Source organism: Crocuta crocuta, unplaced genomic scaffold, assembly GCF_008692635.1.
Source record: "Crocuta crocuta isolate KB4526 unplaced genomic scaffold, BGI_CrCroc_1.0 scaffold258, whole genome shotgun sequence".
NCBI lineage: Eukaryota > Metazoa > Chordata > Mammalia > Carnivora > Hyaenidae > Crocuta > Crocuta crocuta.
This window is the reverse complement of record NW_027532842.1, coordinates 8740197-8749037: the sequence shown is the minus strand read 5'-3', so window position 1 is coordinate 8749037 and position 8841 is coordinate 8740197. Positions and strand designations below refer to the sequence as shown.

At 42.9% G+C, this 8841-nt stretch overlaps 1 non-coding gene across 1 annotated transcript; it reads right to left on the bottom strand.

Moving 5' to 3' along the window:
- Positions 1–115: 115 nt before the first annotated feature.
- Positions 116–200, bottom strand: TRNAD-GUC (transfer RNA aspartic acid (anticodon GUC)). The gene has a single exon. It is a non-coding gene; the product is annotated as a tRNA-Asp (tRNA).
- Positions 201–8841: the final 8641 nt, after the last annotated feature.

Here is an 8841-nt window from a genome sequence, read left to right as displayed (position 1 = left end):
TTTTTATTTATTTCTAGGAGAGAGAGAGAGAGACAGCGTGAGCAGGGGAGGGTCAGAGAGAGAGGGAGTCACAGACTGAAATAGGCTCCAGGCTCTGAGCCGGCAGTCAGCACAGAGCCCGACGCGGGGCTCGAACCCACGAACCGCGAGATCACGACCTAAGCGACAGTCAGACGCTCAACCGACTAAGCCACCCAGGCGCCCCAACTTGGGTCTTGGGTCTTACAGTGCTCCTCTGCCTTGCGGAGACGTGACCAGTCTGCCTGTCTCAGGTAAAGTAGCTCAAGCGAAGCATGAAGACGGAAGACAGAAGATGAGACGCCCGGCATGGGGTTCGGGCTTTACTGCAGGCATTAATTATAGTTGGCACAAAGGCAAACTTGTCGTTTTCGCCCTTCTCTGAAACAAATGGGATTGAGTCAGAAGGCCAGCCCTCGAGGCTTTGAGGCTGGGTTCCCCTTTTCTTCCTCTCCTGGGAGGCTCCTACAGCAGCCACAAAAGTGGTCGGTCTTGGTGGAGACAGTCCTGACCGGTTCGGAGAAACAGTGGGACTTACCAGGCTTTTGTCTCTCCCGGTTACTCCACAGGAGAGTCACAGCTCCGCCCCACAGAAGGGCTGGCGCTGGCTTCAGATGGGAGAGAAGAGAAAACATGGGGAGGTTCCACGAGTTTCCCTACACCGCTCTCCTCACCCCCGTGAAAAGAAGAAGAAGGCAAACTGATTTTTGATGATTTTTGCACATCCGTCTCCAACATAAACCCTAATCACTTAAAATCCTTTAAATCTGTTCTGCATCCTCCAACATAAAATATTGTCCCCAAAAAAACTGATACGGTGTTGCTTAAGACAGTACAACTGAAATACGCAGAATAAAAATTCACCGGTACATTTAGAGTGAGTCCGATGAGACAACTGAAGTTTGAGATAATTTTGTACCTCAGTCTGGGTTCTAGGCACAGACCCTAAATACAGGTGAGTTACCAGATCCGTGGGCCCCTTTTGCATTTTGTCATCACTGATCTATATTTATTAGGACACAACTGTGATTCCTCATGAATTTAAACTAAACGGGCAACTTTTCTCGAGTCTGTTTCTATTACTTGGCCATTCCTGTCCTTTCTATGCAAATTCTTATTTGTAGTAAATAATATCATTGTTCTCCAGGTGCCATGTCTGGTGAATTGCAGCAAAATATTATGGAAGACCATATTGGTGGCTCTGAATATTAAGATCCAAAGAACAGAGAGTGACCAGAAAGTAATTGTCAGCAATTTTTGAGTGGCCATTCCAAGAAGCAACTCTGGCTCAGAAGATGACAGTTTTTTAGAGCAAGGATAAGGGACGCTCAGGGATCCACTTAGTTCTGGTGTTTGAGATGTAAGAATGAGCCTCAAGGAGACACAGGGTTTGGTGGTTTTAAAAAATGCTCCACACCAAACACTGCTGCCTGTGGGTGCTGCTGGAAGTTTAGGACATACGGTGGCCGACGCAGGCAGTTTTGTACTAGGGAAGAGTACTATTGAGCCATAAAATGGCCATGTAGCAATTTCGGCCTTCTCCAGTGGCTGGGAGTTTGGTGTGGAGGAGAAAGTTAATGACTTTCTATTAAAGTGCATTTTCATTTCTCATCTGGGTCATCTCCTTTTTTGCCTCCCCGCCCTCATATACGTTTTAGTGCTGGCACTCGCAGAACTGCTGCAGATAAGACACAAGTCTTAAAGCATGGATTTGATATAAATCTTCAGCTGCCTTAAAGCATGAAAAGAGTTGTTTCCCGACGTTCACATGGTGAAACAGATCATCCACAACCCAGTGTTGGGCACCTGAAGCCGTTGAGAAAATGATGCGATTAGCCACAGACTGGGAGAAAATATCTGTAGTCCACATGATCTTCCAAAGAATTTCATTCCAAACTACATAAGGAACACCTACAAATCCATGACAACAAGCTACTGAAAATAGAATGAATGGCTTCAAGAGAATTTCACAGAAGAGGATATACATATGGTCAAAAAGCACATGAACAGATCCTCAATGTCATCATCAGAGAATGAAACGCACGTTAAAGTACATTCACACTCACCATAATGGCGAAAATGAAAAGACGACTTACCTGAAGTGTTGGCAGAGATGTAGAACAACCGAAACCCTCATACTTTGCAGGTAGGAATGTAAACTGATACAGGCCCCTTCAGAAAAACCACATTGGCCATTTCTAATAGTTAAGCTGAGACTTTCAAATATGATTCATCAACCCCATGTCTAGAAATAGAAATAAAAATATTTTCACAAAAAGACTTGTAAGTAAATGTTCCATGTTTTGGGAAAAAACAAGAACAAAGTTGTCGCTGAGCGGACCGCTGTGGCTGGTGTTGAACCGACAGCTATGGTGAATGGACACACTATGGTATGTCCATCCAATGGAAACTTCCCTGCTCAGCAATAAAAAAGATGAACTTCTGACACACACAATAGCACGGATGCCTCTCAAAAACATCCTGAGGGCAAAAAAAGCCAGACACAAAGAGCTTGCACCGTCTGAATACATTTATGCGAAGTTCTACAACTGGCCGAACAAATCGTTAGTGACAGAGATCACATGAGTAGTTGCCTGGGGCAGGGAGTTAGAGGGAGGGTTGCCTGCAAAGGGTACAAGGGACATAATGTGATGGGGACAAGGTGTTCTATGCCTCGATTGGGATAGCAGTTACAGGGGTGTACACATTTGTCAAGATTCACCAAACTGTATACTTAAAATGTGTACATTTTATTGCATGTAAATTATACTTGAATAAAGCTGATTAACAACAGCAGACTTCTTCAGAATTAGTCATCTGTGGAATGCTCTACCTCTTTCAGGTTGTTAGGTTTTCATTTGGACATGATGGAAATTAGTTCTGATACGTCGTAACCTTCATACAAATATTGAACAGGACTTCTTTTTATCTGGTTTTAGTACACTCATATTGTAAGTCAAAGAGTTACTTTGATTTCCCAGCAGATTCCAGATTTAACCTTAAAAGCATGCTTTTAAGCATGACTTTAAAGTTTTCATGTAGCACTGCTCTGTCCTGGAGTAACTGCTGACTCTGTTTTACAGTTTCCCAGAAAAAGGCGTTTTACTTTTTTTAATATTTTATTTATTTTTGAGAGAGAGCGAGAGAGACAGTGTGAGCAGGGGAGGGTCAGAGAGAGACGGAGACACAGAATCCAAAGCAGCTCCAGGCTCTGAGCTGTCAGCACAGAGCCCGATGCGGAACTTGAACCCACGAACCGTGAGATCATGACCTGAGCCAAAGTCGAACGCTTACCTGACTGAGCCACCCGGGTGGCCCTAGGAAAGGGCATTTTAAAAAGAAAAAAAAAGAAGAGGAAAAATTTAGGATATTCCTTTGTAGAGTTGTGTGTGTTAAAATTTTTACCTTAATTTACAACATATTTTCTATTCGAAACAATGCTTTCAAAATATCTCTAAATGCCACGTTATGTCTGTCATAAGTAAGCTTTTTAAAAAAAGAAAAAGTGGAGACTATCAATCAACTCTCTTGGTCACGAGTCAAGTCAGACTCAGGCACACCCTGCCGTCCGCTCTCCTGCCCTTTCCTGCCCTGTCACCATCACACAAGAAGGTAGTCAATCCAGAAAGGGTGTGACGTGGTTTTTAAATTATCATCCTAATACTTCATCAGCCCTCCATCAACCCAGAGATAAATATAGCAAGGAATTATGAAAAGACAATTACAGAAAGGTAACTATGGCAAGGAAATTCTTAAGTGGCTTAAGAGACAAGTGGCCATGGCTGTGACTCAGGTGTAGAACGACCTGCCCGCCTCCACAACGGATGTGTTTGTGCGCTGTGACAGGGACATCCTCTTCCATTCTTTTGTAGCAACTCCATCTTACCAGGAAGCCCATCAAGCAAATGGAACACACATTCCAATAGACAGATGCGATATTCCGATGGATAAATGTAAATCTAATTGACAAGAAAGCTACACTAGAAATCAAATACCCAAGTCCAGATGGATGCGTTAAAATAAAACACATTATTTCCCAGTAAAAAATTTACGCACAGCTATAGTCTCCCCTGAATTCATGTACATTATTGTTGGGGATTTTTTGCAACATGTACCAAGATTTTGAAAAGTCTCTATTGACCATCTCATTATTCTTCTAATAATTCATTCTAAGCAAAGAATTAGATGTACTTAGCTTTACATGCAAAACAGTCTATGCACAATAATTCATAATAGTAAAAATATTGACTGCATTCTGACTATCCTACAATGGAGGAAAACAAAAAACGATGGCAATATGAGGGAACACTATTCATTCTAAAATGAACCTGTGGCATTCCCCTGTCAGCCTGTCCTCCTTGGTGCACTGCAGTTAGAGCACAGTGTTAAACTTGTTTGTCTGAAGGCAGAGAGGCTACATTCAAATCCCAGCTTTGGAACATTCTGTGTGACCCTGGAATGTTTACTTATCTAAGACTCAGTTTTCTTCTATGCAAATAATAAGGCTACCATCAAAATAAGAAAAGTAATTAATAAAAAGAACTGATAAATAACAGGGCTTAATAAATGTTTCTGGTAACTTGATACACATTTCGGTAACAGAATTCACCCGAGGTACCTTAAAAACACTGATGCTTGGGTTCCACACCCAGAAATTTTGATGTAGTTGGTTTGGGATATAGACTCAACATCACATTTTCCAAAGCTCCTCAAGTTCCTTCCATCTTCTAATTCTAGTCATGGAAGAATAGCTTGTATTGGACTACCCATTCTGCTAACAACAATTACAAACTCTGGTCTGAATAGAAACACCAACAGTTTGAGGACACAGGATCAAGAGCCAATCAAGAGCAGGCAGAACCTTCTTCCTTGAAAGAAGGAAGGGACACTGATGAAGTTCACATTGAACCCACTTTTCCATTGAGGGCACCATCCAGTGGCCTAAATGCAAAGCAAAATAGGCAGTGGAGCAGACAGACACAGTTTGAAGTTCAGAGCTGCCATGGTGGCGGGAAATTGAAGAGAAGTGTCCCGGAAAGCAGAAAGAATAGAGGGGGGATTTGCAAATCAGTGTAACGTTCCCTTAAGATCCTGGATAGGTTATAAACTAGGCATGTGCATAAAGAGACACCCAGGAATCCAGCAGAAAGCAGCAACTTAGAGAGTTCAAGCTGTATGTATCTCAGCGGGTTCTGCATGCTTGGAGAGTTCTGAGTTCAAGTCCCACTCAATTACATAGGGCTCAGTAGACAGGCTGTTCCTGAAAAACTAGAAGGGGACCACACCTTAGGAGTAAGAATCATATCCCAAGACTAAAGGCTATGCCCTAGATTAATGACAAAGCCCAAAACCCAGCTTTCACAGGATTGAGGTGATCCACCAGTAATTTAAATACCTTCCAGATCAAAACAACACATCTTAGAGAAAGATGATGCAATTCAGAGTCTCTACAACTTACCATTCCCAAACCATAATGATTTTTAAAAACATTTCTAGGCGTTTATTTTTCAGAGAGAGAGAGCAAGTGGGGAGGGCAGAGAGAGAGGGAGAGACATAGAATCCAAAGTAGGCTCCAGGCTCCAAGCTGTCGGCACAGAACCCAACGTGGACTCATGGACCCAGAGATCATGACCTGATCCGAAGTCAGAGCTTAACCAACTGAGCCACTCAGGTGCCCCCAACAAAATAATGACTTTTTAAAAGACTCAAGACAATCTAAAAGCCAGAAAATGTGACCTATATCAAAATAATAGAAACAGACCTATAGATAACTTACATATTGAATTTAACAGATGAGCAATTTATAATAGCTATTATAACTATGCTAAAGGATTACAAGAAAGGTAACAAAAGCAAAGAGATAAAGGATCTCAGCAGAGAAACCTTAGCAGAGAAATGTTTTCTTTAGAAAGAAAACAAATGAAAATTCTAGCATTGAGAAATATGGTGCTGAAATTAAAATTCACTGCTTAGATTTCACTAAAGACTCCCACATAGCTGAAGAAAAATCAAGAACTTGACAATAAGTCAACAGAAATTATTCACTTTCCACAGCACAAGGAGACAGAGTCCTCTGGAACAAAAACAAATGACTGGTCTAATATATATGCAGTTGGAGCCTAGGAGAGGACGGAGGGAGTGGAGCAAAATAAATATTTAATGAGATAATCATCATTTCCTCCCCAAAATTGATGTAAGCCAACCCACAGTTCCAAGGAGCTCAGGAGTCCTCAAGCATGATAAATACAAGGGAAATATTCTAATCAAATTTTTGAAAAATGAAAATAGAGAGGAGCGTCTTTGGAAACAACTAACCAGTAAGCAAGACACATTACATTCAAGGGACTGATAAAGATAATGATGGCAGACATCTCAACAGAAGGAATAGAAGTTAGAGAATAATTGAAAATCATCTTCAAATTGCTGAAAGAACAAAATGCCAACCTAGAAATCTATGTAGAGCAAAAAACCTCTTGAAAATGTAGGCAAGGGGCGCCTGGGTGACTCAGTCGGTTGGGCGTCCGACTTTGGCTCAGGTCATGATCTGACAGTTTGGTTCATGGGTTTAAGCCCCCGCGTGAGGCTCTGTGCTGACAGCTCAGAGCCTGGAGCTGCTTCGGATTCTGTGTCTCCCTCTCTCTCTGCCCCGCCCCCAGTTATGATCTGTCTTTCAAAAATAAACATTAAAATTTTTTTAAAGAAAATGTAGCAAAATAAAGACTTTGCAGACAAACAAAACCTGAAAGAATTAATTGCTAGTGAATCTTCATTGAATGCTAAAGCAAGTTCTTCAGGCTGAAGGGAATGACCCTCAATATAAAACTGAATCTGCAAGAAAGAACAAAAATCACCACAAATGGTAAAACTATGGACACATATAAAAACTATTTTTTAAGTTCTTTAAAAGTATATTGTCTGTAAAATATAAAAATAATAAAAATGTGATTATTGCATTATTTATATTTGTTTAAATAAAATGTAGGACAATATAGCGTAAAGGGCTAAGGGTATAAATGCAATTATAATGTTACAAGGTTCTTGCATTGTATGTAAAGTGGCACAATATTAATTTAAGCTTCGGGTTTTTTTTTTTTAATGTTTATTTATTTATTTTGAGAGCGAGCGAGCAGGGGAGGGACAGAGAGAGAGGGAGAGATAGAATCCCAAGCTGAGTCACAAACCGTGAGATCATGACCTGAGCCGATATCAAGAGCTGGATGTTTAACTGACTGAGTCACCCAGGTGCCCCTAAAGTCTGTGATAGAGAATATATAGTGCAATCTCTACAGCAACCACTAAAATATGTTAAGCAAAGAGATTTAACTTTATTCTTTTGAAGCTTAAAAAAAACTTTCTTAAAATTCTAGTTAGTTAACAAAGAATGTAACATTGGTTTCAGGAGTAGTATGTAGTGATTCATTACTTACATGTAACGCCCAGTGCTCATCACAAGTGCCCTCCTTAATACCCATCACCCATTTAGTCCGTCTCCCCCCACTCCCTTCCAGAAACCTCCAGCCTGTTCTCTATAGTTAAGGGTCTCTTATGCTTTGCCTCCCTCTTTCCCCCACTTCTCCTGTGTTCATCTGTTTTGTTTTTTAAATTCCACAAATGAGTGAAATCATACGGTACTTGTCTTTCTCTGTGTGACTTATTTCACGTAGCATGATATACTCTAGCTCTATCCACATGGTTGCAAATGGCAAGATTTCATTCGTGTGTGTGTGTGTGTGTGTGTGTGTGTGTGTGTAACATCTTCCTCATCCATCAGTCAATGGACACTTGGGCTCTTTCCATAATTTGGCTATTGTTGCTCTTGCTCCTATAAACACTAGCGTGCATGGGCGCCTTTGAATCAGTATGCTTGTGACCTTTGGGTAAATACCCAGTAGTGCAATTGCTGGGTCATAGGGCAGTTCTGTTTTTAACTTTTTGAGGAACCTCCGCACTGTTTTCCAGAGCAGCTGCACCAGTTTGCACTCCCACCAGCAGTGCAAGAGGGGTCCCCTTTCTCCACATCCTAACGCCTGCTGTCGCCGGAGTTGTTAATTTTAGCCATTCTGACAGGTGCATGTGGAATAATTCCCTCCGAAAAAGACCTGAAAACTACTTCAAAGCTCTTCTGCAACAAAGGATAGAAGGGCCGCGCTGCGATGGGTAGGAGCATCCGGAACACAGCCCCAAACCCCACCCCTGGCCAGGCAACCCCCAACCAAGGAGGGTCTCACAAATATGGGTCTTCTTCCTGAGGAGGGAGGGGTCTGTGCCCATCAGTCACCTCAACTCCCACACCAGAGAGACAAACCCCCAAAACATCTGGCTTTGAAAACCAAAAGGCTTCTGTCCAGGGGACCACAGGGAGGGAGGATTTCACTCTTAGGAGGCTCACACCCTGCTGACTCGCCCTGGGATCTAGCACAAAAGGAGCAGTTTGAAAATCACCTGGAGCACATCCGAAGGAGATTCACTTGCTAATCTTAAATCTTAGGGCATCTGCCGGAGGGGCAGGAGCCTGTTAGGACGCTCCCCCGGGGGGCCCAGGTGCTGGTGGGCGCCAATTCTGTGTTCTCCCCTCTCCCAGCGGGTGCCAGCGGCCACGCCCCACTCCTGCCCTGTGGCCTTCTAGAGCCAGGCGGTCACGTGCCCACCCGGACACGGCCCTGGGCCCTGACACCTGGCGGGGGCACGCAGCCCACACAGGGATGCTCCTCGAGCGCTTGGCGTCGGTGGCCGGGGAGGACTGTGTTTCTGGGCCCCACGGTCTGAAGCCCTTAGAGAGACAGCTCTTGATCGGCTACCGCCCCCTCAGGGCACTTAGACAGG